At 41.7% G+C, this 27004-nt stretch overlaps 1 protein-coding gene and 1 pseudogene across 2 annotated transcripts in view; one reads left to right on the top strand and one right to left on the bottom strand.

The window, feature by feature from the left end:
* PACSIN2 (protein kinase C and casein kinase substrate in neurons 2) overlaps positions 1-27004 on the bottom strand; it is a 138700-nt gene that overhangs the window by 90822 nt on the left and 20874 nt on the right. The window lies entirely within an intron of this gene.
* Positions 11295-13241, top strand: LOC134391602 (H/ACA ribonucleoprotein complex subunit 3-like; annotated as a pseudogene).

The following is a 27004-nucleotide window of genomic DNA, read 5'->3' as shown; positions in this document are numbered from 1 at the left end:
ATGCATATTATTCTTCAATAAAAAGTTTTTAAAAATCTTATGCAATATCAAAAAATACAAATACTACAAGAAAGAATAGAGATTGAAACCAACCCACAAAAAAGAGAGAGGAAGCATATATTTCATGGGCTTAATTCCTTAAGGTGCCCTCTCAGAAGATACATATCCACTCCACATTCCCCATGGTGAGCAGAGGACAAGACTGGCCCAGGCAGCTCTTCTGTCCTGGAGCAGGGACACTGCTCAAGGGAAACCCACCTGCTAACTTCTGGCATGAGGAGCCTAAGCTGGTATTTCCAGTTCTCATCTGGTTTCTGTCACCAAAGACTTGAAGCCATTGGGCATTCATTCAATAAACATTAGTGCTGGGCACAGTGCTTTGGGCCTTGGGCCCTACAGTTGAAGAAGCCAAGATCCCTACCCTGAATTGGCCCACAGTCCACTGCAGGGCAGAGTAAATACATAAAAACAGTATAAGCAAATAAATACTGGAATCCAGCATGTCCCAAGGGCTGAGGGACTCTGAGAAGGGAACAATGACCCAGAGTGGGGGACAGGGAAGACTTTCCAAAAGAGGGGACATGAGTTGGTTCTCCAAGAGCTTGCCACCAGCCTGCTCAAACCATGTGAATTAAGGCAGAAAAAAATTCAAAAACAGAGTCCACCATGTTACCTAAAGAGCCAGGGGCCCCCACCACCTCAGTCCTCATCCAGTGACTGAATACACAACATCAGCACATGACAGGGGGATTCTCCCAGTGGCAATTCCAGCAAACAGATTCATTAACCTAGCAAACTCAAAGACATCAGGACAAGGACCCAACAAAGCTGCCTCTTTTATCCGATGCCTTTTTTAATATGATTGCCACAGGGTAAAAATGGCTGCCATTTACCAAACTCTTTTAAAAGACTATAAGTAGTACTAGCCACTTTACAGGAAGGAAAACCACCACAGAGAGGCTAAGCAACCTGCCCAAGGTCACCCAGCTAGTAATGGCAGAATGGGATTCAGATTCTGGTCAACTTGATACTCTCAAAGCCCATCCTCTTTCTACCACACTCATGCCTCCCAGAGAACAGGACCTGTGAGGAAAATTAGGATATTTAGCAACAGGTTGTATCATATGGAAAGAAAAGTCTTCTACAGTGTGATTTCTTCCACATTCCTCTATTGATCTGTCCTTGCTCTAATACCACATTACCTTTAAAAAAAAAACCTCCACTGAGATATAATTCACATACCAAACAATTCACCCATTTAAAGTATACAATTCAGTGGTATTAAGTATATTCACAGGTATGTGCAACCATCACCGCAGTCAATTTTAAGATATTTTCATCATCTCCGAAAAAAGCCTTGTACTCTATAGATATCACCCCTCTGTCCCCCTAGCTCTTCCCCTAGCGTGGTGCTGACAACACCACATCAAGGGTTAAGATCCCCTCACCAGTCATCTTTAAAAAAAAAAAAGAAAGAAAGAAATGGCAGATTTCAGTGACAGATTTCAAAGGCTGATAGTCAGTAAACAGTAAAATTTAATACAATAATTTAAGGCATTAGCTTTTATCTTCAAATGATAAGTAAATCTTAAATTCTAGAAACCTACCATATTCGTAAATAGATTACATTAAAACACTGTGATAGGTCAATTTTTTTCGGGGGTAGGGGTGGGTGCATGGGAGAGAGGGCAGTGGCTATTTTCAAGTCCTACTTGTTCGCCTCTCATATTTTTCATGAACCAAGAAGTAAACAGAGCCATCTTGCCTTTATTCCTCCCACACATATACAAAAAAACGAATAAATCAAGCCAAATTTCTAACATTCTCTATCAAAGAAGAAGGTGCCAGGACAAAGCTTAGCTAAGTACCGGTTCCTATCTTTGGCAAAGTAAAAAAAGTTAAAACCATTTACATAAGCTTCTTTGCGTCTCTGGCACTTGCCCAAAGAAATTAAAAAAAAAAAAAAAAAAAAAAAAAAATGAAGCTAGACTAATTAAAAGAAAGCCCAATTGAGGAAAAAGTTCAGAGCACCGAAGTGACAGAAGGAACATGTTTTTTTTTTTTCTTACGCATTTTATAAAATCCCCAAATGCCATCAGAAAATGTAACACATGGATTTCTTATACAACATCTCAGCAGTTAAGATGTCACACAGCCCCGTGGTCCTGGGAACAGCTGGAGCCTTCAGTAACCATCATCCTAAAAATGGAAAATGATCCCAGTAGGAAGGTCTGAAATTCAAAAAGGAATGCTGAGCAAGGTTCATGGTGAGTTTGCGGGTATTTTCAGGAATAAAGTTAGGGGCATGTAATATTAATGTTTTCTTCGTATGATTTTTCCCCTCATTTGTTTATACTTTAATTCGGCCATCTGACATTTATTCGACACCCTTTCTATGCTGGGTTCTGGAAGTTACAAACTAAATAATTCACCACACTTGTCCTTAGGCAGCTTAGAGTCTAGCAAGGCAGATGGACAAGTACCCCAAGGACCATACAGCATGAAAAGTGCCACATAACAGAACTAAGCAGGGAGTCTTTAAGATGGACTGAGGCAGGGGGTAAGGAAGAGATGTGGGAGAACTCCCCAGGAAAGGTAGGTCCTGGGCTGAGTCAGGTAGAGAAGAGGCAGTGACACTCTGCACCTGTGGCTATTGCCTCCTTCTCTGGCTGTGGCTTCCTCCTTCCCCAAGGGAGAGCAGGGTCCAGACCAAAGCTCCCAACTGTTAACCAGTGTCTTCTACTGAGGGCAGGAAAAGTGGCAACACAAGACTGCCCACTTTATTTTGCCTACTAAGAGCAATGAAAAAAGGAAAAAAAACTATCATCTCTCATTATTTCATTTTAAAGACATTTTAACAACAAAAAAGGCCTTTTAACAACAAAAAACAAGTAGTCCAACCTCAGAATAAATGAAAAGTCTTAAACTAAATATCTATAGCTTTACAAAAGAATAATCACACTGTTGATATTTTGGCTGCATGCCAGTGAAAATAGTATCAGGAGTTGGTGTTTAGAAACCCTGTGAACAGATGATAAAATTAGGTACTATTAATAAGTGCATACTTTATAACATGACAGACACATTTATTTGCCAGTATTTTTTATATACAATGACTGTATACATATGGCAACCTTGCAAGGTGAAAGCACAGCCCCAATTTTTCAGATGAGAAAACTACAGCTCAGGGAAAGTGGCTTGCCCATGGTCACACAGCAGTGGCATTGTGTGAAGTTGCTATGCCTGGCTTCCCCTGAGGCAGAGCCTGTCCTGGGGCTCCACAAACACACCGTGACAGCATGAGAGAGCTCTAGTGATCTCAGGTTCTTTCCAGAATTAAACATCTATTTTATTGTTGTTGCTTTGGGGACGGCAAAGAAAGAGTCAGGTCTGCCTTTTTTTTTTTTTTTTTTTTCCCTGTAGTCCCAACCAACTCAAATCCTTGTGAAACCAGAAGGGATATAAATACATAAATAAATGAAATTGTGGTCCCAAGCATTCCAGAACTCTTCCATATCTTCTCCTTTCTCCTTTTCCATATTGGATCAGTGCTAAGGAAAAGAAAATGGGAAAGATGGGAAAAGATCAAGGACTCTTACATGCCAAGAAGAGAAAACATTTGATTTGAACACTTATTCAGGATTTTCAATATTGTACTTCAACTTGGTGTGTAGTTAAGTACACATCTGAAGCCTCTGGGCACTGCTGAGTGTTATATAAATTCAGTTTAAAAGACATGGTCACTAACTTCTAACAGCTTCCATTCTCAGAAATATGGAGATAATTATAAATAGAATACGAACTACAAACTTACATGTATCCCATTTTTTAAATTACATGTTTTTCTTCTAATTTGCCACTTAAAATTGAAGTCTACTATATTTAAACAATTTTTAACACAATTTCCCCAGTCAAATTTCAGCGTCAGATGAGACATGCCATGCAAGGACATGGTAACTACTAGAGGCTGGTCCTGTAGTGGACCCTCCACACATATCTATCTGCCTGGGTAAAGCAGAGCTGAGTGGGCCACAGCAACACAAGGGGCAGTAGTGAGCAGCTACATGACCTTGCTAATTTCTAAGCCTCTGCTTCCTCCATGTGTAATGTAAAGACAGCTTCAGTAACCACCTTACAGAGTTGTAAAGATTAAATGAGATAACATACATACAGTGCTTGGCACAGGACATGGCCTAAACAAATTATTTTGAATGTTAGCCATTAAGATTATCTCTTGGTGACTGAGCTTGGAGCTCCCAATAATGTCCAGCACAATTAAAATCATAGCAGAGTCAGAGTAGGGCCTCTCTACAGGTATGGCTGAAACATGGGAGAACGAATACTTAGGTGGTAGTAGTGTAAGGTTAACCCAGGAAATTCAGAGAGCAGACTATCAATAAATGTGAGAAAGTCTATGAATCCATGCCGCGGAAATCCAAATGGAAGCTACTGGAAAACCCACAATGGCCACCAGGAGCTAAGTGCATGGATATGGACAAGGGTTGGTTCAGAAGGTCTCGTGAAGGGAAATAAAGCAAGGGGACTCTGCCAAGAGGTTGACTGGCTGAGCACCAGAAAATGTCTAGTCCACAGCAACTCTCAGGTCTCCTGCTTGAAGTCAGGGCTGCTGTGGCACACACACTGCAAGCAACCTTGGCAGGCATCCCACGAGGAAGCAAGACTCTAGCCCTGGGGGTGGTCACCTGGCATTTGTGACAGGTGACACGGCTCAAGATGTGGTTCAGGCAAGGCATAAAACTAAAAGCTAAATACATACAGGTTACAAAATAGTTTAAATAGTATGATCCAACTTTTGTTTTTAAAAATTACATCTGTGTGTATGTGTGAATATAAAGATCTGGAAAAGTGTGTATCAAGGTGTTAATAGTGATTTTCTTTTTTTGAATATTTGTATTTGTATTTTGCAAAGTATTGATTTTACAATGAAGGAATAAGTAAGTTCCCCTCTAAATTTTTTAGCCTGGACAGACAAGGCCGAAACAGAGTATGAAAGGCTGTCAAGAGCCCCAGTGTTACACTGAGGCGGGGTTTGAGACCACAACACTCCAAAGACTTCTGTAAACTGACAGGTATGGTGAGGTCACAGCAAACCCCCACCTGCAGGGCTTTTGTAAAATCCCTAATTCTGGATAAACTCTGAACAAAGTCTCCACCAACTGAAGCCTGCCTTTCTGAAGCCTCCTCCTACAGAGGGAGGCATGCCTCCCCCTACAGCTGGCTTACCAGCTGGTCAGTATTTCATGTGGGAAAGAAAAAGGACTCAACTCCTGGTTACTCCACATAATTCACTCTATAAAGCTAAGTCTGAGATTTTAAGAACCCTTTCTATAAAAAAACAACAACATATAAATCCCAGGAAGGGTCAAGACTCTCTAGCTACATGCAAAAAGCAGAGGTGTTGGCCCCAGCCTCTGACCAGTGACCTCATCCTCGATGTGTGGGCTTTGCCACTCTCCTGAAGGCTGGCTATAAGCAGCTCTTCGGCCACATGACTTGGAAGCTCTTTAAGATCTCAAAACCCTGAATTTATTCCATGCAGGTCTAAGGGAGATACCTGTGTGAGTAAGCAAGTCCTAGTTGGCTGGATGAAGGGATCACCTGCACTATCCACTCACAGCTAGTCCGGAAGGAGACTTCTGAGGCTGCTACAACTTGGCCCTCCCAGTGAGAACCCTGAGAAAGAGGAATCAGCAGCCAGACTGCACCTTCCCTAAGAGGGGACAAAAGATCCTCATGCCCCTGACAGCCCACATGACCCACAGAACAGGGTGACCACCAAACCCATACAATTAGCACGTGCATGTGAAGCTGCTATAAAGGCCTGCTTCAGGTGAGAAGTGCTGGACCTGCTGCTCAGAGTAGTTAGTACTGACCTCCAGAACTAAGACTCTCTGAAAATGTGATGCCACAGGTGCTTGTTTTGTGTGTGTGTTTTGTGACAGCATTCACTTTCACTACTCATAGCACTATCATTGCGTGTTCACCTGCTAATGGGGAGTGTGCAAAGGCAGGGTGTGTTTACCCAGACCCTAGGTCCCTCTGTGCTTGTCCCCCACACTCCAACTCACAATGCAGTCATAATTCCCCCACCTATTAGTAACAGTCTCTGGATCCAGGAGGGTGGACTAGAATCTTTAAATGCTATCAGTACATGTCTACTACATTCACTGAAAGACCAAACTTACAGTTTGAGATATCAAAATACTACACACGTGATAAGAAATAAGCTGTGTCCGAATTCATTAGATTCAGATATTCCAAAAAAATTTACATGGCAACAATTTTCTGTCTTTCTATTCTATAAATGTATTCCAACCAATTCATAACCCCATTTTAATTGCAATTCTTTTCTGATGACACACCAATGACTTTTCTCCCTCAAAGATGTTAAGGAATATTATTATTAAATTGTTATTAGTGGTAAAGTTTAATGTTGGTTTAGAGGCAAGTTTTTCTTCTTATGGAGGCCTTGGGAAGAACCAAATACATTTCAGATGAAGAACAGCCTGAACAACTCTGGCAACAACCAACATACTAACACGTACACTGCTGAAACAATCTGGGATCAATCATCTCTGTAAATTGGAAACATTTTTCTCTTTTTCTTTTTTAATGAAAAATGTCATTCATATAAAAAGTAGAGACACTAGAACAATGACCCCCATTTTCAACAATTATCCACACACGGCCAATCTCATTTCACCTGTGATGGGAAAATTGCTAACTGCTCACAGAATCATGCAGCTCAAACACTCTCTATCTTGTCTGGTGGGCCCACCTTGACACTGGCACCCACAGCAAGTCTTCACACTGGGTGAGAAGACGCACAAAGCAAGCAGAGCAGGGGTCCTGGCCTGAAGGGATCAGCAGCCTTGTGGGGAACCAGGGCCACTTACAGCATGTATAAAACCAAGAAGTAATAATAGTAAACCTGCAAGGTTAACATCATCAGTGATAAGTCGGGGTGATATCATGCACCCCCTGCTAAGATGTGATAAGAGGGGCACTTCGCCTCTGTGGGATTCTTCCCCAAAACACATAAGCCCAGTCTAAAGCTATGAAAAACATCAGGCAAGTTCAAATTAAGGGACATTCCACAAAACATCCAACCAGCACTCTTCAAAACTGACAAGGTCATGAAAACCAAGGCAAGTCTGAGAAACTGTCACAGATCAGAGGAGACTAAGGAGACATGACAAATAAATGCAACCTGGGAACCTGGATGGGACCCTACAACTGCAGGAGAACATCAGCGGAAAAACTGGTGAAATCCAAATAAAGTCTGTAGTTTAACTAATGATATTGCACCAATGTTAATTTCTGAATTTTGACAAATGTGCTATGGTTACATAAGATGTTAACATCAGAAATGGGTGAAAGGTATACAGGAACTCTCTATATTATCTTTGCAACTTTCCTATATATCTAAACTTTCTCCAAAATAAAAAGTTTATTACAGAAATAATAACATAAAAATTTAAACGGACTCATTAATATTCATTATGTCCTTTGCAAAAAGGAGTCAGTGACCATGTATGTGGTCTTCATTTTAAAATTTAGCCAGGGAAGATGAAGCCTAAAGAAATAAAATAATTGTTAAAAATCTCAAAGACAGTAATAAGTACCTGGAACTGAAGGCAGGGCTCTCTATAAGCTGAAGGTCACACCAGGTGATCAACAGCAGTGCACGACCAGACACAAAGCATTTGTGGTAATGAATAGTGCTGACAGCAAGAAGTGACTTCCAAACCACGAGGCTGCCCTGTGTGGTCTCCCCACTCCACCCAGCCGTGCTGGTCAGGCAGCAATGCAGTCTCCCTGCACCTCCCTGGCCTGCCCACCCTCCCTCACCACCCCAGCCCCTCCACAGCCCCCTCTTCTCCAGCCCACCCCTGCTGCACCTCTCTTCATTCACTCAGCAGTTTCTGAGAGTCTGCAGGTTAACACTAAGCTGAAACGATAAAAGGAGGAAGTGTTACAAACCACCATGTGATACCCACTTTACAAAAATAATTCTTTATATATCTAGAAAAAGAGATGAACTATGGTCAGAACTGTGCACTAGGACACTTGAAGTTGTAGCTCTGCACAGGGACAGGATAAAAGCAGCAGAAGCAGAATTTTACCTCTGGCTTTCGGACCTGGAGACCATGTCTGGAACCACTGGGCCTACTGCCTCACAGACTAAGAACATAGTCATGCTTTAAACGGCTTTAAATGTGTTTCTTTGTAACAGCATCTTCCCATATCTGAAACAGGACAAAATTCTAGAAATAAAAGTACACACCTGAATTTTCAAATTATGAACGGCACGTGGGGACTAAATTCATTCTGAAACACATTCAAGATGACCTTTGCAGCTAGGGTCAGGGCAGAAATAAGCCCCTTTGACAGAGCAGTCAGGTGTTGGCCCACGTGACCATTAGCCAAAACAGGAACTTCTATAAAACACTCCTGTCCAAAATGTCCTACAACATGCTCCCCCCCACCACACCCGCAGTCAGCCACCAAGCCACAGCAGAAAGCGCCCCAGGCTCTCCTGAGCTGGGGTGGTGAGGGGGTGAGGGCTTTTGCCACACCCACCTGACATCTGCACCCAACCCAGCAATGACCCAGCCACTGCTGGAAGCCCCCCGGTCTCCCTTGTGGGAATGAGGGGGGTGCCACAGGCCTCAATTCCACCCCTCCTCCTTCCTCCTTCTTCCATCCCATTCCCTTCCCTCTCCCCTCTCCCCTTCCCTCCCAACTGCTCCACAACATCCTAGAATGTAAAAAATAATATTAATAAAATTACATTTTCTTTTAAAAAAATAAAAATGTAGAAAAAAAAATGTCCTGCAACAAAATTACTGAAAGACAAAGAGGGAAAGCTAGCAGTGATATTTTTAAAACAATCTTTAAAAAAAAAAGACAGGCAGAAGACACTCTAAAGAAGGTTGTACTTGTACTCCAGAACAACAGTTTCAAAATGACAGACCCTACAATGTTTCTCACCAATGAGGCAGTCCCTCCTGAACAACTTCATTATTCTTACTTACCCAGTAATTGATGAATGTCTTGCAAAATGCAGGTCAAAACTTCCCTAGTGCTCTGAATTATGCAACTGGGAATCTGTACAGTAGTGTCACTGCTCAACACCATTCTCCTAAAGCTTCATCCTTTAACTTCACATTGAGAAAAAGTCTACATATGCTTTTTCCATTCATTCTTTATATGTTTTATTAAGTTGGAAATGCTTCAAATATGCTTTGGAATTTACACATTTGATAGCTTCAGTCTCTTGGGCCAATGTGCCTGCTCTCTGCCCAGGCTTGGCAAGCCCCACACTGGTGCTAGGCATGGTCCCCTTTTCCAGAGACCCAGAATAGGTGATGCAGTGGATTGAATGCAGTGGATCTGTGTCCCCACTAAGTTTCATGTGTTGGAGGCTTCGTCCCCACTGTGATAGTGTTAACAGGGTGGGAAATCCTACTATGGTATATGAAAGATGGGGCCTTGAAGAGGTGATTAAGTTGATTGTTTAATGGTGGTCATGGCATGGTTCTGAAGGCTCTCTCTGCTCTGCCATTTTCTGCCATGTGAGACCCCCGCATCGCTGTAAAGCCATCAACAAAGAAGACCCTCACTAGATATGTTCCCTGGACTTACTAGCCTCCAAAACTGTAAGCAATAAATTTCATTGTCTTACAAATTACCCAGTTCTGTGTATTTTGTCATAAGCAACAGAAACAGACTAATACAGGCGGGCTGCTCCCCTCCCTAAGCTGCCACGCAAGCAGGCTCATTATATGCCAGTCTTATGCCTATGCCTGTCCCCCCCACTCCCATCTCCATCATCCCTAACTGCTCTTGTTCCCTTGCCACCTAGCACAGGGCTTAGCACCTACAGGCACAGCATGCACTGAAAGAAGAAAGGGAAAAACCCGAAGACAGAAATGGCAGCCTCACCCCTGGGCAGACACAGCTCAGGTTCAGATATCAAGTCTCAAGAACAGAAGTGCAGTCTCAACTCATAGCTTGGTACAAACCCCAGCTCATGGACCACTAGCTATGGAATCACAAGGTGATGTACCTCTGAGTCTCAGTTTCCTCAACTTTAAAAAAGAGGACCAGCATCTCCCACCTCACAGGTTGCCAAAAATCCAAGATTAAATAAGATAAAGTACCTGATCTTGGCAGCCCCTTGGTATCTCAAAATCTCAGTCTCCTTCCCTCCAAATCCCTATATCTACTCTGCTTCCAGTCACCCTCCACCTGGCCTACCAATAACTAGCTACAATGAACAACAAAAAGCCAGCTCAGCCGAGGCGCTAGTACCTTTATCATCTACTCATAGCCCTTCCCCATGGGCACCAGATGGCAGGCACCACACCTATCAATTGGATATCATTTCTATTTTTATCCCATCCACTTCCAAATAGTAGGGAAGGATGTCTGCTCCCCCTCTCCACTGATTTCCATGAGGAAGGAAATTCCCTCAGTGCTCCTAGTCTATGCCATGCATAACTCTTCCCCACTAAAGAACAGTAGGGTGCTCTTCCTGGCAGGTGGGGGGATCAGCTACCAAGAACAGGTTTCCTATCTAGATGGAGATCATCCATTAAAAGATCATGTGCAATGGGAATTAGGCCTCTTTTCCTTCTCTCTCCACCCCAGACCAATGCAAGGCAGACATTTGGAGCAAGTCTGTCTGCTCTGCAGAACCAGCTAACCTCGAGTAGGCTGAGCCGGGGCCCACAATGTGGGTCAGAGAGAGTTAGCAAGCCCATCTGCTAGCACTACAGATGAGCTATGTCCACCACATCTGCCATATTTGTAATAAAGGTGGCATTTTGGTCTCACTGTGACCACTCTCGTATCACTGTCTCATAGGTCCAAGTCCGTTTAACCTACTGCTTCCCTCAATCCCAATGCCAATACTCAATTATTTGCATTTATTAAGCTCCTTCCATACACTCAACATAAGGTCAAGTGCTTTTAAGGGATACAGAAATCCATTAGATAAAGTCTCCATTCTTGTGATTTACTCATAAGGAAAATAAAAGTAAAATACTTCTATTAAAAGCAGAATAGGAAAGAGGAAGGTTTCCTCTTCTGCTGGTAAGCTGACCAGGTACTATGACAGGCCCACCCAAAACAATAAAAGAATAAAAGACTCTGGATAAAATATACAAACATAATTTAATTGCTGGGCTTATAGGAATGAAAAGGAAATCTCCAAAGGGGAGACAAACACTTTTAAGCTGAAACCAGAGTAAGTAACCAGCGTCTAAATGGAGATGGAAAGAACAAGATTACCCTGGGAGCAAACGCCAAAATCAGCCCTGGATGACAAGACTTCACCGTAGGCCCACGTCAGTGTGGGGGAATCAAACCTCTGACTTTAGCTTTATAAAGGATCTATAAAGGGGGCTAAAGTAGTCTCTGCCAGTAGCAAATACAAATCCTCTCTGGAGGAAAACATGTCCGGTTTAGGCCCTAAGAATTCTCAGATAATGAGTTCCTATTAGATGATCTTAATTAAAGACAAACACACTTAATCTACCATTAATAAGGGTCAGCAATAATGACAAACAAGAAATTTAAATCACCCGGGACCCTAGAAATTAGAATTGTCAAATATAGCACATAAAATAACTACGGTGGGAAGTTCAGAGAAATAGAAGATGGAATCAGAAATGAACAAGTAGCAAGAGGTTATTTTTAAAAATCAAGTAGATTTGAAAAAAAATGAAATGTAATTTTTAGAATTTAAAAATATAATTTTTGGCACATACAACAACGTGGGAGAATCTCACACGTATTATGTTGAATGAAAGAGGCCAGACACAAACAGCTACATACTGATTGATTCCAGTAATATGACATTCTGGAGAAGGAAAAACTATAACAACAGATAACATATCAGTGGTTTCCACAGACTGGGTTGGAGCAAGAAGATTGATTATAAAGGGGCACAAGGAACTTTCTGGGATGATCAAAGTATTCTATATCTTAGGGCCAGCCCGTGGCTCACTTGGGATAGTGTGGTGCTGATAACACCAAGGCCATGGGTTCGGATCCCTATATAGGGATGGCCGGTTAGCTCACTTCAGAGAGCCTGGTGCTGACAACACCAAGTCAAGGGTTGAGATCCCCTTACTGGTCATCTTTAAAAAAAAAAAAAAAAAGTATTCTATGTCTTGATTATGGTTGTGGTTTCATGACTATATATAATTGTCAAATTCATAGAACTGTACACCTAAAAACTATGAACTTTAATATATGCAATAAATCTAACTTTAAGAATATAACTAAAAAGATATAATCACTAAAGTAAAAAATTCAAAAAATGTATTTAACAATGATTAGACACAGTGAACAATAACAGAAGAGATTTTTTTTTAATGACTCATGATGCAGCCAAGGAGGACAAGGAAATATAAATAAATGAATGAATGAATGAATGAATGAATGAATGAATGAATAAATAAATAAGTAAATGTTAAGAAAATAGAGAAGAAATTGAGAATTTCTAACATAAGTCTAACTGTAGTCTCAGAAGGAGGAGAGAACTGAGATGATGGAGAGAGGTAAAATGAAGAGGCGATAGCTGAAAACTGGCTAGAACCAATGAAAGACATGAATCCACAGATACGGGAACCACCAAGCAGGATCAATAAAAAGAAAGCCATTCCCAGACATACTGTGGTAATACTGTAGAACACTGATCTTTAAGGCAGCCAAAGAGAAAAGACAGATCAATTTATAAAGAATAACAATAAAACTGACAACAGATTTCAACAACAGTGGAAGCCAAAAAATGGAATAGTATCTTCAAAATGTTCAGAATCTAATTGGCCACTTAGAACTGTGCACCAAGAAAACTATATTTTAAGAACATTTCAAATTAAAAAGAAACTAAGAATGTTTACCACTAGTAGACCTTCACTAAACAACATCTTAAAGAACATACTTTAAGAACAGGAAAAATAGAAAACACATGAGGCAGTCAGGCAGACTGAGCTGCAAATAGAATTGGAACCTCTGGCTTAAGAGTGGTCATTTTTCTCCAGTATTACTTCACTAAGCAGGAAGATTGTGTGTACACTGAAGAAATTTGACCCTATGGATGAGAAACCTGCTCGGCCCATCCAGCTTGGTTCTCATGACATCGAATCATCATCAAGAAATGCTTTGGGGTGCTAATGACCAAGGAACCACACCCTGTCCCAGGATAAATTTCATGTCTCTTCTGTCACCTGCTACCCCTCAGAGACTCCACAACCAAACTCTTCAATGTGTGAGCCATGAAGCCTTCTTATCACCCATGCTCTTTGAAACCCAGCCCCATCATGGCCTTTGATCATGCCTGTATGAGGCAATCATAGTAGCATCCCCCTTAAAGGGAACAGCTTTTTTTTTTTTTTTTTTAAAGATGACTGGTAAGGGGATTTTAACCCTTGACGTGGTGTTGTCAGCACCAGGCTCTCCCAAGTGAGCTAACCGGCCATCCCTACATAGGGATCCAAACCTTTGGCCTTGGTGTTATCAGCACCACACTATCCCAAGTGAGCCACAGGCTGGCCCTTAAAGAGAATAACTTTGACTCTTTTTTTCATATTCTGAATTACTGAATTCTGAATTCTTTTTTTTCATATTCTAAAGACAAAGTGATTTCAAAAAAACAAAAAAAAACCCCAAAACAAATAGAGGAAAAATAGAAGAAATATCTGAACTGCAAGAAGGAATGGGAGAAATTAGCAAAAACATGGGTAAATCTAAAAAACTACTGTGTTAGTAAAAAGTGTAGGGTATAAACAAACAGACTACAACACTGGATAGCAATAGCAAATAAGCAGATGATTGGAGCTCACAGAAAGTCCTTGTAATTTCCAGGAAGTGGAGTTAAGCTACTAAGACTGTTAAATAGTAAAATCTGAAGGGTGACCTCTAAAAGATCAAAAATAGATCATACACCTTTCTAAATTGGAGGAGGCAAGGAGTACAAGAAGAAATATGACAAATAGCAGATGGGGAGATGGGGGAATCTCAATCAACACAGGAGGAAGTAAGAAAGGAAAAAATAGCAACATAGAAAAAGTGGGAGAAATAGAAAACACCAAGTAAGGGATTAGAGAGTCTACACATATCCGTAATCCCAATAAATGCAAATACACTAAATTTGCCAGTTAAAAGAGAGATTGTCAAATTAAACTTCTTTAAAAAGATCTAGCTCCATACTGTTTACAGAAAATTCACAGGTTGACTCTAAAATGTATTTAAAAAAAAAAAAAAAAAAAAGCAAATTGTCAAGTCTGACCAAGACCCTTGTGAAGAAGGAAAAAGTGGGGAATTTGATCTGCTAGATATCAAGACTCATTGAAAAGCTATGCAGAAATAGACAAATTGATCTCTCAAAGAAAGAGCCCAGAGTAAAGGACTAAAACAGACATTTCTTTAATGAACATATACAAATAACTAACAAGCACATGAAAAGATGCTCAACATCACTAATCATTACAGAAATGCAAATCAAAACCACAATGAGATACCACCTCACACCCATTAGAATGGCTACTATAAAAAAGTAAACAAATAAATAAGTCTTGGCTAGGATGTAGAAAAATCGGAACTCTTCTACACTGTTGGGGGATGTAAAGTGGTACAGGTGCCATAGAAAACAGTATGGGGAGGTGACTCAAAAAATTAAAAATAGAATTACCATATGAACCAGAAATCACACTTCTGGGTATATGAGGGTACTTCAAAAAGTTCCTGGAAAAATAGAATTAGAAGATGATACAAATCTTTTTGAAGTACCCTTGTATATCCAAAAGAATTGAAAGCAGGATCTCAAAGAGATATTTGCACACCCATGTTCACAGCAGCACTATTCACAATAGCCAAGAGGTGGAAGCAATCTAAATGTCCTTGACAGATGAATGGATAGAATACGTGGTTACATCCTTACAATGGAATATTATTCAGTCTTGAAAAAGAAAATCCTATTACATGCTGCAACATGGATGAACCCTGACGACATGCTAAGTGAAATAAGCCCATCATACACAAACAAAAATTGCTGTATGGTTCTACTTATGTAAGGTACCTAGAATAATCAAACTCATGGAAATATAAAGTAGAATGGTGGTTACCAAGGGCTGGGGGGAGGGGGAAATGGGGAGTTGTTGTTAACACAATAAAAAAAATTTTTTTAAAGAGAGGGAGAGCCCAAAAAACAGACCCATGGAACTGGAGGAAAGGAAAAATGTGAAGTTAGTGTTTAGTGGTTACAGAGTTTCCACTGGATATGATGAAAGAGTTCTCTGGAGATGGATGATGGTGGTGGTTGCACAACAATGTGAATCCGCTTAATGCCACAAAACTGTACATTTAAAACTGGTTAAAATGGTAAATTTTATGTTATTTATATTTTACAACAAAAAAAATTTAATTAAAAAAAAAGAAACAAATCCACACATATTTCTAAACTTCTTATATAGTAGAGACAGTCTCCCAAGGCACAGGAGGGGACTCAATAGTGATGCTGAGTCAATTAATCATCCATATAGAAGAAAACAAAACTGATCCCTACCTCAAAGCAAACACAAAAGCAATTACAGCAATCGACTCCAGATGGACTAAGATTTAATATGAAAAGCAAAACTTTAACATTGTTAAGACGAAATAGAGAAGTATATCTTTATGACTTTGAGGCAGAAAAGAATTTCCTAACAAAAGTCATAAAAAGTACCAATCATAAAACAAAAGGTTAATATAATCAACTACATTGAAATTTTAAATGTCTAACAATAAACAACATAACAAAAATGAAAAAGTATACATCTAAAGTAGGATATGATATGTATACCTTATATAACCAATAAACTGGTATTCAGAATGGATAAAGAATCGATACAAATGAGTAAGAAAAATACAGACAACTCAAGAGAAAAATGAGATAAGAACTAAAAGGCATGTCACCAAAGAGAACCCATGAATTTCCAGCACCCATGTGAAAAGACGCTCATCCGTGTCAGTAACCAGGGAGAGGTAAATTACGGCCAGAATAAAAGAACATTTGACACTCACTAGATGGGCACAATTTAAAAATGTAACAATAACCAGTTTGGGTGAGGATGCAGGCAATGGGAACTGGCAATCATGATAGATGGGAGAATAAACTGATACAGTCACTAGGTGTGGCATTTCCACATGTTGAGCACATTACCCCAGGAGCCAGCAATTCTACTTCTAAGCATAAATCTTAGAGATATGAGTGTATACATGCATCAGGACACCTGTAAAAAGAAGGCTCATAGCCACGGTACTCATAATGGTCAAAAATGGAAGCAACTCTGAAAGGAAAAAACTCCAGCCTAAGTGCAAAAGAAACACCAGGAGACAGGGACTCAACCAAAGTGTATCAGGCAGGGAAATGAACAGGCGGACTACCCTCTTGAAAGTGGGAGCAGCAGCAGGGGGAATCGGGCTGGGCCTTTTACATCCAGTCAGGCTGAGCTGGACTGTTCCTATTGGCTAAAAAGGAAGGGGAGGGAAGCGAGCGGGGTTGAAGCTGAGTTGGGATTTTTCTATAGGTGGAGAAATTCGAGCACACGGGAAGGGGATGTGGTGGTGAGGAAGGGGGAGGGGGTTTCTTGTGATTCTCGGAAAACGTGCTGTTCTAGGGACCTGAAACTCTTCACAGCCATTTTGGGTGTTCCTCCCATCCGCGCACCACCATCTTAGACATCAGCTAAAACATAATTGCCTAACAAACCCAACATCTGCTGACAGGAGAATGATAAATTATGGTCTGTGTATGTGATGGTTAATTTTGTGCCAACTTGCCTGGGCCAGGGGATGTCTAGATATTTAATAAAACATGCTGGATGTTTCCATGACGGTGTTTTTGGATGAGATTAATATTTTAATCAGCAGCATAAAGCACACTGCCCTCCCCAATGGGAGTGGGACTCATACAATAAATCAATTGAAGGCCTGAACAGAACAAAAAGTCTGACCCTCCCCCAAGTCAAAAGGAATTCTCCACCTGCCAGCCTTCAGGCTGGAACTGCATTACCAACTCTCCTGGGTCCTGAGCCTGCCAGCCCACACTGTAGATTTATACCTGCCAGTCTCCATAAATGCACAGGCCAATTCTTTATAATAAATCTCATACATATATATATACATATATATGTGTGTGTGTGTGTATATATATATATATATGGAGAGAGAGAGAGAGAGAGAGTCATCTTTTGGTATCTGAAGGGGATTGGTTCTAGAACCCCCTTACAGATACCAAAATCTGAGGATGCTCAAGTCCCTTATATGCTGTAATATTTCCATATAACCTACACACATCCCCCCAAATACTTTAAATCTCTAGATTATTTATAATACCTACCATAATGTAAATAGTTGTTATACTGTATTATTTTGGTTTTTTTGTTGTTGTATTGTTATTTTTACTGGTTTTATTTTCCTCAAATATTTTTGATCTGCAGTGGGTTGAATCTGCAGATGCAGAACCTGCAGATAAGGAGTGCTGACTGCATACATTTTATTGGCTCTGCTTCTCTGGAAAATCCTAACACAATGCACACAATGGAAAATTATTCAGCAGTAGGGCCGCCCTATGGCTCACTTGGGAGAGTGCGGTGCTAGTAACAGCAAGCCCATGGGTTCGGATCCCTACATAGGGATGGCCAGTTAGCTCACTTGGGAGAGTGTGGTGCTGACAACACCAAGTCAAGGGTTAAGATCCCCTTACCAGTCATCTTTAAAAAAAAAAAAAAGAAAGAAAAAGAAAAAGAAAATTATTCAGCAGTAAAAATGAATGAAAAAAGCAATTTGCACATTCCAGTTGGCCGTCCATATCTGTGGGTTCCACATCCATGGACTCAAGCAACTGCAGATCAAAAAAAAATTTTTTTTAGTTGTGTCTGTACTGAACATGTACAGACTTTTTTCTTGTCATTATTCCCTAAATAATACAGTGTAACAACTACTTGCATAGCATTTATATAGTATTAGGTATCATAAGTAATCTTGAGATGACAAAGCATACAGGAGGATGTGTGTACATCATATGCAAATACACCATTTTATTAAGCATCCACAGATGTTGGTATCTGCATAAGGTCCTGGAACCAATCCCTCATGGATACCAAGGGACGACTGTACTTATGATTCCCTCTTTATAAAGCTCATAAGCAAAAACTGAATATATTATTTACAGATACATATATATGTATAAAGTATTCTTTAGAAAAAAAAAAAAAAGGCTGGCTGGTGAGCTCAGTTGGTTAGAGTGCAGCCTTATAACCCTAAAGTTATGGGTTCAGATCTCTGTACCGGCCAGCTGCAAAAAAGCAAAAAAAAAACCCCAACCACCAAGGGAATAAAATATTCTGGAATAGCTTTACCCCTGGCAGAAGGCACCCACTAGAAGCTTCCCTGTGGTGCAAAATGATTTAATTCTCCAGCAAGAAGCTATTTATTATTATGCTTTAAAACTTATATACCCATCGCCTATTGTTCTACATGAATTTTAAACTAATAAAACATTTCTAAACTACAGGTAGGTAGATGAGAGAAATGCCATAAGAAAGACACAAGGAAAGAAACACAAGTGGGATTGGCCGGTTAGCTCACTTGGCTACAGCATGGTGTTATAACATAAAAAACTATGAAGCTGTATAAAGACCTTTTTAAATTATGTTGCAGATGTATATAGGTATTTAAAGGTCATGGGGGCATTTTGATTCCCAGCCATACTTTGCATTTCAACACCCAGCACGGAAAGTTGCTTGTTCAAGTGTTGGACCTTTTTCACTCCCTACTTGTAAAAAGGTAAATCAAAAGGGAAAAGTGGCTTTTCAGTAAATGGGTACAGCTCATGCCCATTCTTTCTGAGAATGCCGTAGGTCTTGCTCCCTCCTCTTTGCCTCATGTAATAAATAATCATCCACAGAGGAAAATAAAATAAAATAACACCAAGATCCAGGTTTTGATCCCTCTATCAGCCTGCAGCACCCCCAAAAAGGAAACAAGTGTTCAATAAACATTGGGCCAAAAGTAGGCCAATGCTGAGACCTGCCTCCACTTCCAGCCCATGGCTTTCTAGGCCAGTCTAGAAGGTCCAATTTGACCTGAAGTCCTCCGGGATTCAGAGCACTCAAGCCTTCCGCCTTCCCTCCACCTGCCCCGCCCCCCCCATTTTGAGAACATTCCTTCAGTTATTTTGCATGTAGAAGCAGAAGGGGGAGGTTAGAAACTATCCCTGTACTAATTCCTCACCTACAAGGAGTACAGAACCACAGGCACCTGTCATGCTGACCTGCTTGCGCTAACCTGCCTGTTGCTGACCCTCCATGCTCTAGATGTCACACTTGGTTCCCAATAGGCAAAACTGCTCCTCTGACTATTTTGAAGTGGCTTATCACTTTAACAATCCTCTTCTCTGCCCAACCCCAGGAATTCCTGGTTCCTGCAGTGAAAGGACAGAAGCCACACCCACAGCAATGAAAGGCCAGTGGGAAGTGCAGGCCATAGGGCACAGGCAGTCACCTGCTCCCGACAGAGCAGAACAAGAGCAGAGCGTGACCAAGGCCAGCCCAGGCTGGACAGATGCTGCCTTAATCGCCCCTCTGGCCCCTCTCCCCACAAGCCTGCCAAGTGCACAGTATCATCTAGGGGCTCACAGATTTGGAGCAACAGTGCTGAATGCAGGCCTCCGTGTAATGGCTGGAGTGTAGTGGAATGGCCATTTAACAAGCTTGCTGCTGGGTTTTGGTAAATGTTTCTATATTTATGTACATTTCTTCTATATTTTACTTAGATTTTTTATTAGGATTAGCTTCAGAAAGTTAATATAAATTTTTTAAACATGGTAATATAGTCATGTGGTTTTTCTCTTTAACTTGATGTAGTGAATTGTTATGAATAACAATAACTGAGCACTTCGGCAGGCACCATGCCTGTTCTACCCACTTTACAGGCATTATCCCATTTAATCCTTACATCAACCCTATAAGGTGCTGCCTTTCTTGTCCTGCCAATTTTATAAATGAGGAGACTAAATAACTTGGCCAAAGTCAGAAAACTAGTAGGTGGCAGGGCTGGGACACACCATGCTCTCAGCACCAAGACAGAACTTTCTTCAGCCAACACAATTCCTCATGTTAGGTTATCCTTGCACTTCTGTAATAAACCCTGCTTGGTCATAGAGAATTAATATTTTAATACACTACAGTACTCAATTTTTTTTATTTAGAAATGCTGCAAATATATATAGACATACATATGTGTTTATGCATACATATAAGTATATGAAATTGGTCTATAGTTTTCTCTTGACCATGGATAGAACAGGAAACCCAAACACTTTTATGAAAAAGAGGCATATCTGACTACATGAGAATCTTAAAATTTTATGGCAAAAGACATCTAAATACCGTAGAAGCATGTTATAGAAATAGCCAAGGGGGACATATTTACAGTACACACAACAAATGATTTATAGCCCTAATATACAAAGAGCTCCTAAAAATTGAAAAGAAAAACAATCAGGGTCTGGCCCGTGGCTCACTTGGGAGAGTGCGGTGCTGATAACACTAAGGCTAGGGGTTCGGATCCCTACATAGGGATGGCCGGATAGCTCACTTGGGAGAGCGTGGTGCTGACAACACCAAGCCAAGGGTTAAGATCCCCTTACCGGTCATCTCTTAAAAAAAAAAAGAAAAGAAAAGAAAGGAAAAACAATCCAGTAGGGGAACAAAAAGACAAAGGATAGAATTCAGAGTAGAAATACAAACAACCAATAAACATGTGAAGTGATGCTCAACTTTACTAGTACTCAGGAAAATACAAATTAAAATAACAGAATATTTTTACCCATCAAATTATCAAAAAAAACACATCTAGTGCTAGTGGAAATGCCCAAAAATGGGTGACTTCATACACAATTGGTACAAGTCTGCAAAAAGGCTGAAGCAATTCAATCTGGCACAACTACTAAAAACGACTCACCTGGTGAGAGGTCCAGAGTACAACATTCACCACTCACTCACCCACCAATGAATGCCTACGACATGCCGCACACTTTTTCAGATCTTTGTTCTCAAGAAAGATTAAATTCAGGAGTGCATAAGCTCAAAGGAAGTGAAAACAGCAAGTGTTTATGTTTTTGAGAGTTGGGAGAAAGCTGTAGAAGGCTCTGCTACACCAAAGCGGTCAAGGCTGGGTCATTTCAGAGTGTTTGGAATGGAGGTTTGTTACCACCTCGCTGTTTACATCTTTTTGTTTCGCTTGGTATGAGCATGTGGAAACAAATGCAATCACCTGAATCTCTGAGAAATCTAATAAAAATAATATTGCAGACAGCCTCTGTTTACACTCAATTAAAGAAGAGCACAAGGCCCACATGGAGTCAGTGGCACAGCCAAGAGTCCACGCTCATTCTGCTGACTGCCTGCAAAGCTGGGCTCTTCAGTACTAGATGACAACTCCTCTCCTCACTCGAGTTCACCCACCCACATAGGGAAGCACTCCAGAAGGTTTCCATGCACACACTGACAGTAAGTTTAGGGAGGCAGTCTGGCAACATTTCTGAGCTCCTGTTAATGATGTGCTATGCTTTTTGGCCTACAGAAGTTCAGATGGACCCATCTTAAAGTACATTTGCATCCTGGCCCTTGGTTACCGTACTACCCATTCCACAAGGTGCTCTCCAAGCATAGGCAAACAGGCTGCCCCTTCCCCAGGACCCATTCCTCCTCCTCCTCCTGGCAACAGCATTCCAGCTGGGCTTTGGGGAATCTCCCCACCCCTTCCAAACAATGGTCCCTCCCCTGGCTCCTTTCCAGGTTTCCTCTCCGTCTGCAAGGCTACCCCACCCAATGTCTTCCAAGGAATTGCTTTTATGCTCAGGATAGCTTAGGCTACAGCACCCTGCTTGGTATGCTGTACTCTGACAGAAAGGAATGTGTCTCTCTTGCCCAAATCCCCCTGGAGCAGAGCACAGACAACCAGGGTATTAGGAAGCTTTGTCACTTAGGAGAAAGAGCCCATACCTCTATGAAGGACTGAGGCATAGAACTTCAAAAACACCAGACGTCCTTACCATTGCCCAGTGACAGTTACCTCTGCTCACACCGCCACTCATAGAAAAATATATTTAACTAAACATAGAAATACTCAGCTAAACACAGAAAGAAATTAATGGCCCATGTCAAGTACCTCCTTCTCTATGAATCCTCTGATCCTTTCCCTGCTCTCCCGTAAGGCACCTGCCACTTTATAACTTGAGTTATAGTTATTTAAATGCAGGTATTGCTCTCTCTAGGCTGGGAGCTTCCTGAGAGCAGAATCCCTAACTCACTGAGGAGCCCCCTTGGCATGCTGATCACATGTAGCAAACAGACATGCACCATGCCCAATGTGCTGAATACATGTTTATCCCCAACCCCTGCATTATGCCATTTGTGGTCATTAGTGTAAATATACATATAAGAGGGAACTTCAAAAAGTTCACAGAAAGGGCTAGCCAATTAGCTCAGTTGGTTAGAGCACAGCCTTGTAACACCAAGGTCAAGGGTTCAGATCCCCATATTGCCCACCTGCCTAAATAGAAAGAAAAAGTTCACAGAAAGACTTGTATTATCTTTTAATTCTATTTTTCCATGAGCTTTTTGAAGTACTCTTGTATATACATAGAGTAAATATATACACATGCTTAATATATAAACCTATGAAATAAGTGCACTGTTGTTTCTATGAAAACTACAAGTTTTAAAAAATTAAATTAAAGAAAACCTGCTGACCAAATTATACATAAGGGTAAGACGGGTGATTGACACAAATGTAAATGATTGGGTAAAAAAATTTTAAATCTAGAATTCTACACTCATGTTGCTTCTCACGTCTAAGTTCTCAATTATCTTTAAGCAGAAACCAGATATCACAGACAATAAGTTATGGGTACGGTTTATGCAAGAAAATAACTGGCAGTTCTGACCAGGAGATTCAAAGTGAAAATAAGAGATTGGCAAATGAAAGTACACCAGTTTTTCTAAGTTAAAAATAAAATGCCTAAACTTAAAAAAAAAAAAAAAAAAAAACTGTTAGCTTTATCCTTCTTCAGTTAAATCATTGGTGGCTGGTCCCGGTCTCATGAGATAAATGCTGACTGACCACTGGCCAGGTGTCATATCAAGTACTGGGACAGCACTGCCTCGTGGAGGAGACAGAAATAAACTAGTGAAAAACTGGGACTACAAGCTATGCACAGGCTATGGGCACAGCACTTAGCAGGGTGTTAAAAATGTTCTTTCCTGTTCTCAATGAAAACAAAACTATATAATTTGTTTAAAGAAAGGGACAAATTTAATAAGAATACAGACTGCAGAATTCTCCATTTCTAGCCTAAAAGAAAAGCCCTAAGAGCCAGACTTCCTTGAAGCTGCTCTGATGTGGATATGTAAACACCACTCCCACCTCACACTTGCGCATCTCCCCAAACTGAAGCTGAAGATGAGACAAAAAAAACCACCTGCTGGGGAGAAAAGAATGATGACTGTGACCCTTACAGTCACAGTCTATAAAGTAACTATGCCTGACCCAGGACAGCAGATTAGCTACACTGAATGCAAAGAAGGCTCCAGGTGCAGAAACTACTCCCTTTAATCTGTGTGCTTCAGGGCACCTGGGAATAAGGAGCAAAGTAAACCAGAAGAAAGTGAAATTTCTCTTACCTTACCTCTTCCAAAGGCTGCAAAGCTGTGGCCTATTCAACCTTACAAGATGAACTTAACCCCAGGAAGGGTAGAAAACCTCCCTGTTACAAAGAGATACTGTCTCCTTTACTTGGCACATCTACAATACACCAGCTTGACAATAATGAGATCTTAAAGGCAAGCAGTGGTAACTAACTACTAACTTGCCTGAAAAAAGCAGGGTGGGAGGAATACCGTCTTGCTAAAGCAATTCAGAGCTAAAGTCAAAATGTTTCATTATTTTATTCATACTAAGTTTTCCATTTGTATTGTTACAGCTAGGGCCCACAGATCCTTCAAACCCATCCTACAGACTGGGTCACCAGACCTCTCACATGCCAGGCTGGGTCACCAGAACCCTCACACACAGGTCCACGATAGGTAATTGGTAAAGATCCTGGGAGCTACTGGCAGATGACACGAGCTCAGTCCGTAGCAGCAGCAGTGGCCTCTCAGGGCATCCTGGGGGCACTGGCAGCAAGAGCCTCCAGCAGCAGTAACGACCACCCCCGGGGGGGGAGGGGGGCGCCGTGGATCAGAGCCACTCATCCTTTACACTTAAGTCCATAACCCAGGACACCTGAGTGCCCACGCACATCTACATCAGACAATAGCCAAGGAACACCTGGGCACTCATGCATGTTTTCGTAAATGCTTGGCAAAATTCTGAACATCTGAGACCATTTTCCTATTTTTCCCTACAAATACAAAAGTGGGGACCACACTTAGTTTTTCTTATTCTAAATTAAACTCTAGATAGATATATGTGGGGTTTTTTGTTCTGTTTGGCAACCAAAGGTCAGGAAAGCTGGCTGCTTCCTACAAAAAATGAAATCAGAGAGAGGTCTCTTTCAGCTGCACACCTCTCGGGTCGGGGTGCTCACCCCCAGAGGCTGGCTGGCTCCCTGCAGACTGCTCCTGATGGGCTCCACAGTCCGCCCACAAGAGTAGGAGATGAGCACGCTTGAAGGCACCTCTGTGGTCCTGGCCTCCCAGCCCCCTGCTGTCTTCACTTCCCTCTACATCCAGACCCAGTTCCAGGATCAGCAGCACCCCCAACCAGCCACAGCATCCACCAATCCCTGGCCAACCCCTGAGAAGGGCCTATCTGGTTTTGAAACACTCAAGCTTCAGCTGGTTTTTAACCCTCTGTCTGACTCTTCATCACATCACATTCTGGAAGGAGGGATAAGGTTTGAAAAAGTCCTGGATATCTGAGACGTGCCCCCATAGCCACAGCCCATCCCCACCCAGGAATCACTGAGTAAACCCAGGTTCTCACCCCAGACTCCACATTCCTGAAGCTATCGCACGTCCCACCACCTCCACCAAGCCCTCCCCTTGCTGACTTCAGGACTAACGTCCATTACAGAGTCACTGGCCGCCTGGATTCACCGCCCACATCACCAGTGCAAAGGATACAACAAGGTGATCTTGACTGAGCCTCAGGGTCTGGCCCACTGCAAATGTCCTGTGTCAGGAGGCTCATGCTTTAGTTTCACAGTTGACCATCCCCTTAGTCTTAGTCTTAGTCAAGCAACCCCAAGTTGATTTCCCTTTTCCCAAAATTAATACAGAAAACATATGCAACAGACAAGGGAAACATGAAAAGGAGGAACAGGAGCTACACTGAGATATTTAAAAGAGGGAAATGATAGCTAGCAAAAGAGACTTGCCAAACAGAAAGAAAAGAGCGATCAAGCTAAACAAAATGATGCCAATGTTGTAATCCCCAAAGCTTGGCTGCAGAAGCAGTCAGGGAGTCTGGCACACAGCCAGTATTTAAGCCATCCAACTGAAACACCCACAAGTATGAATCAAGGGCAGCGCTGATCTGGTCAAATGAAATTAAACACCTAACAAAAATGACCTTGACTCCCCTCTCCCCAGCCCTCACCCTGCTACCTGTTTCCAGCCCTGCTACCACCAGACCAACTCCATCTCACCACCACTCAAATGAGACCTCGCACCTCAACTGTTCATTCACACACACGTTTATGGAACCCCTTCAGGGCCCCCCTGCACTTCAGAGAACAGAGGACACAGAATCAGACATGCCCCTACTTGCATGACAGTGACAGTCTAACGGAGGGATGGAGATCCATGTGGGACCACGATGACGTCAGACATACAGCAGGGAGCAAAACGAGACTGAGTGGCCATTGAGGAGGGGGCTTTGGTGCTGTGACCTGAAGGATGAGAGGAGCCAGCCAGGCAACATTCCAGGAAGCGAGAACCACCTTTGCAAAGACCCTAACTCACAAGGGGCAGAAGCTTTGCATAAACATTTTTCTCTCTACATCTAATCTCTATGCTTTTCTATTCAATCTTGAAAAACCTTCCAAAACCTAGATCTGAACTGACCTTACTCTTCACCTTAAAAACCTTTGTTGATTCCCACTGCCTATAATAAAGTCCCTGAGATCTAAACTTCTTGAGTGAATTTTCTTGTACGTAAATTACACATACCTACACACAGAAAAACAGATCCTCCACTTTCTGAGAAGACTTAACTAACCATTCAGACCACTCTGACAGCCTGTAGAGAACACCACACCCTTGATACTTAGTCAACAAGAGAAAACATTTTTTTCTTTTTTCAGTGGCTGGTCGGTCTGGGGGATCTGAACCCTAGACCTTGGTGTTATAACACTGAAGTCTAACCAATTGAGCAAAACGGCCAGTTCAAAAAGACATTTTCTTTTTTTTTTTTTCGTGACCGGCGCTCAGCCAGGGAGTGCACCGGTCATTCCTATATAGGATCCGAACCCGCGGCGGGAGCGTCGCCGCGCTGCACTACTGAGTGCGCCACAGGCTCAGCCCCAAAAAGACATTTTCAATGACTGGGGGTTGTATCTAAATCCATACACAACACACAGAGACCAAATCTGGTTCAAATCCTGACTCTTGTCACTTACTATCCGTGTGACCTTGAACAAATATCTTAACTACCCCTCTGAGCCTCCATTTTTCTTTATATGTAAAAAAGAGATAACAGCACTAACCTTGCAGAGCTCAGAACTGGATATAACCGTAAAGTACCCGCCACACGGTAGGTGCTCAAACACTGATCACCACTGTTACTATAATGGGCTGCTTAGCTTCCCACAGAGAACTCCATCTCAAGCCCCTAGACAACACCCCTAAACACAGCTAGCTGAGGGACCTCCCTGGCCACCCACCATGGTGGTTCAAGACAGCCCACACTGGGTTCAGGAATG

The sequence above is a fragment of the Cynocephalus volans genome, chromosome 12 (genome assembly GCF_027409185.1).
Source record: "Cynocephalus volans isolate mCynVol1 chromosome 12, mCynVol1.pri, whole genome shotgun sequence".
NCBI lineage: Eukaryota > Metazoa > Chordata > Mammalia > Dermoptera > Cynocephalidae > Cynocephalus > Cynocephalus volans.
This window is presented reverse-complemented; position numbering and strand designations above follow the sequence as displayed.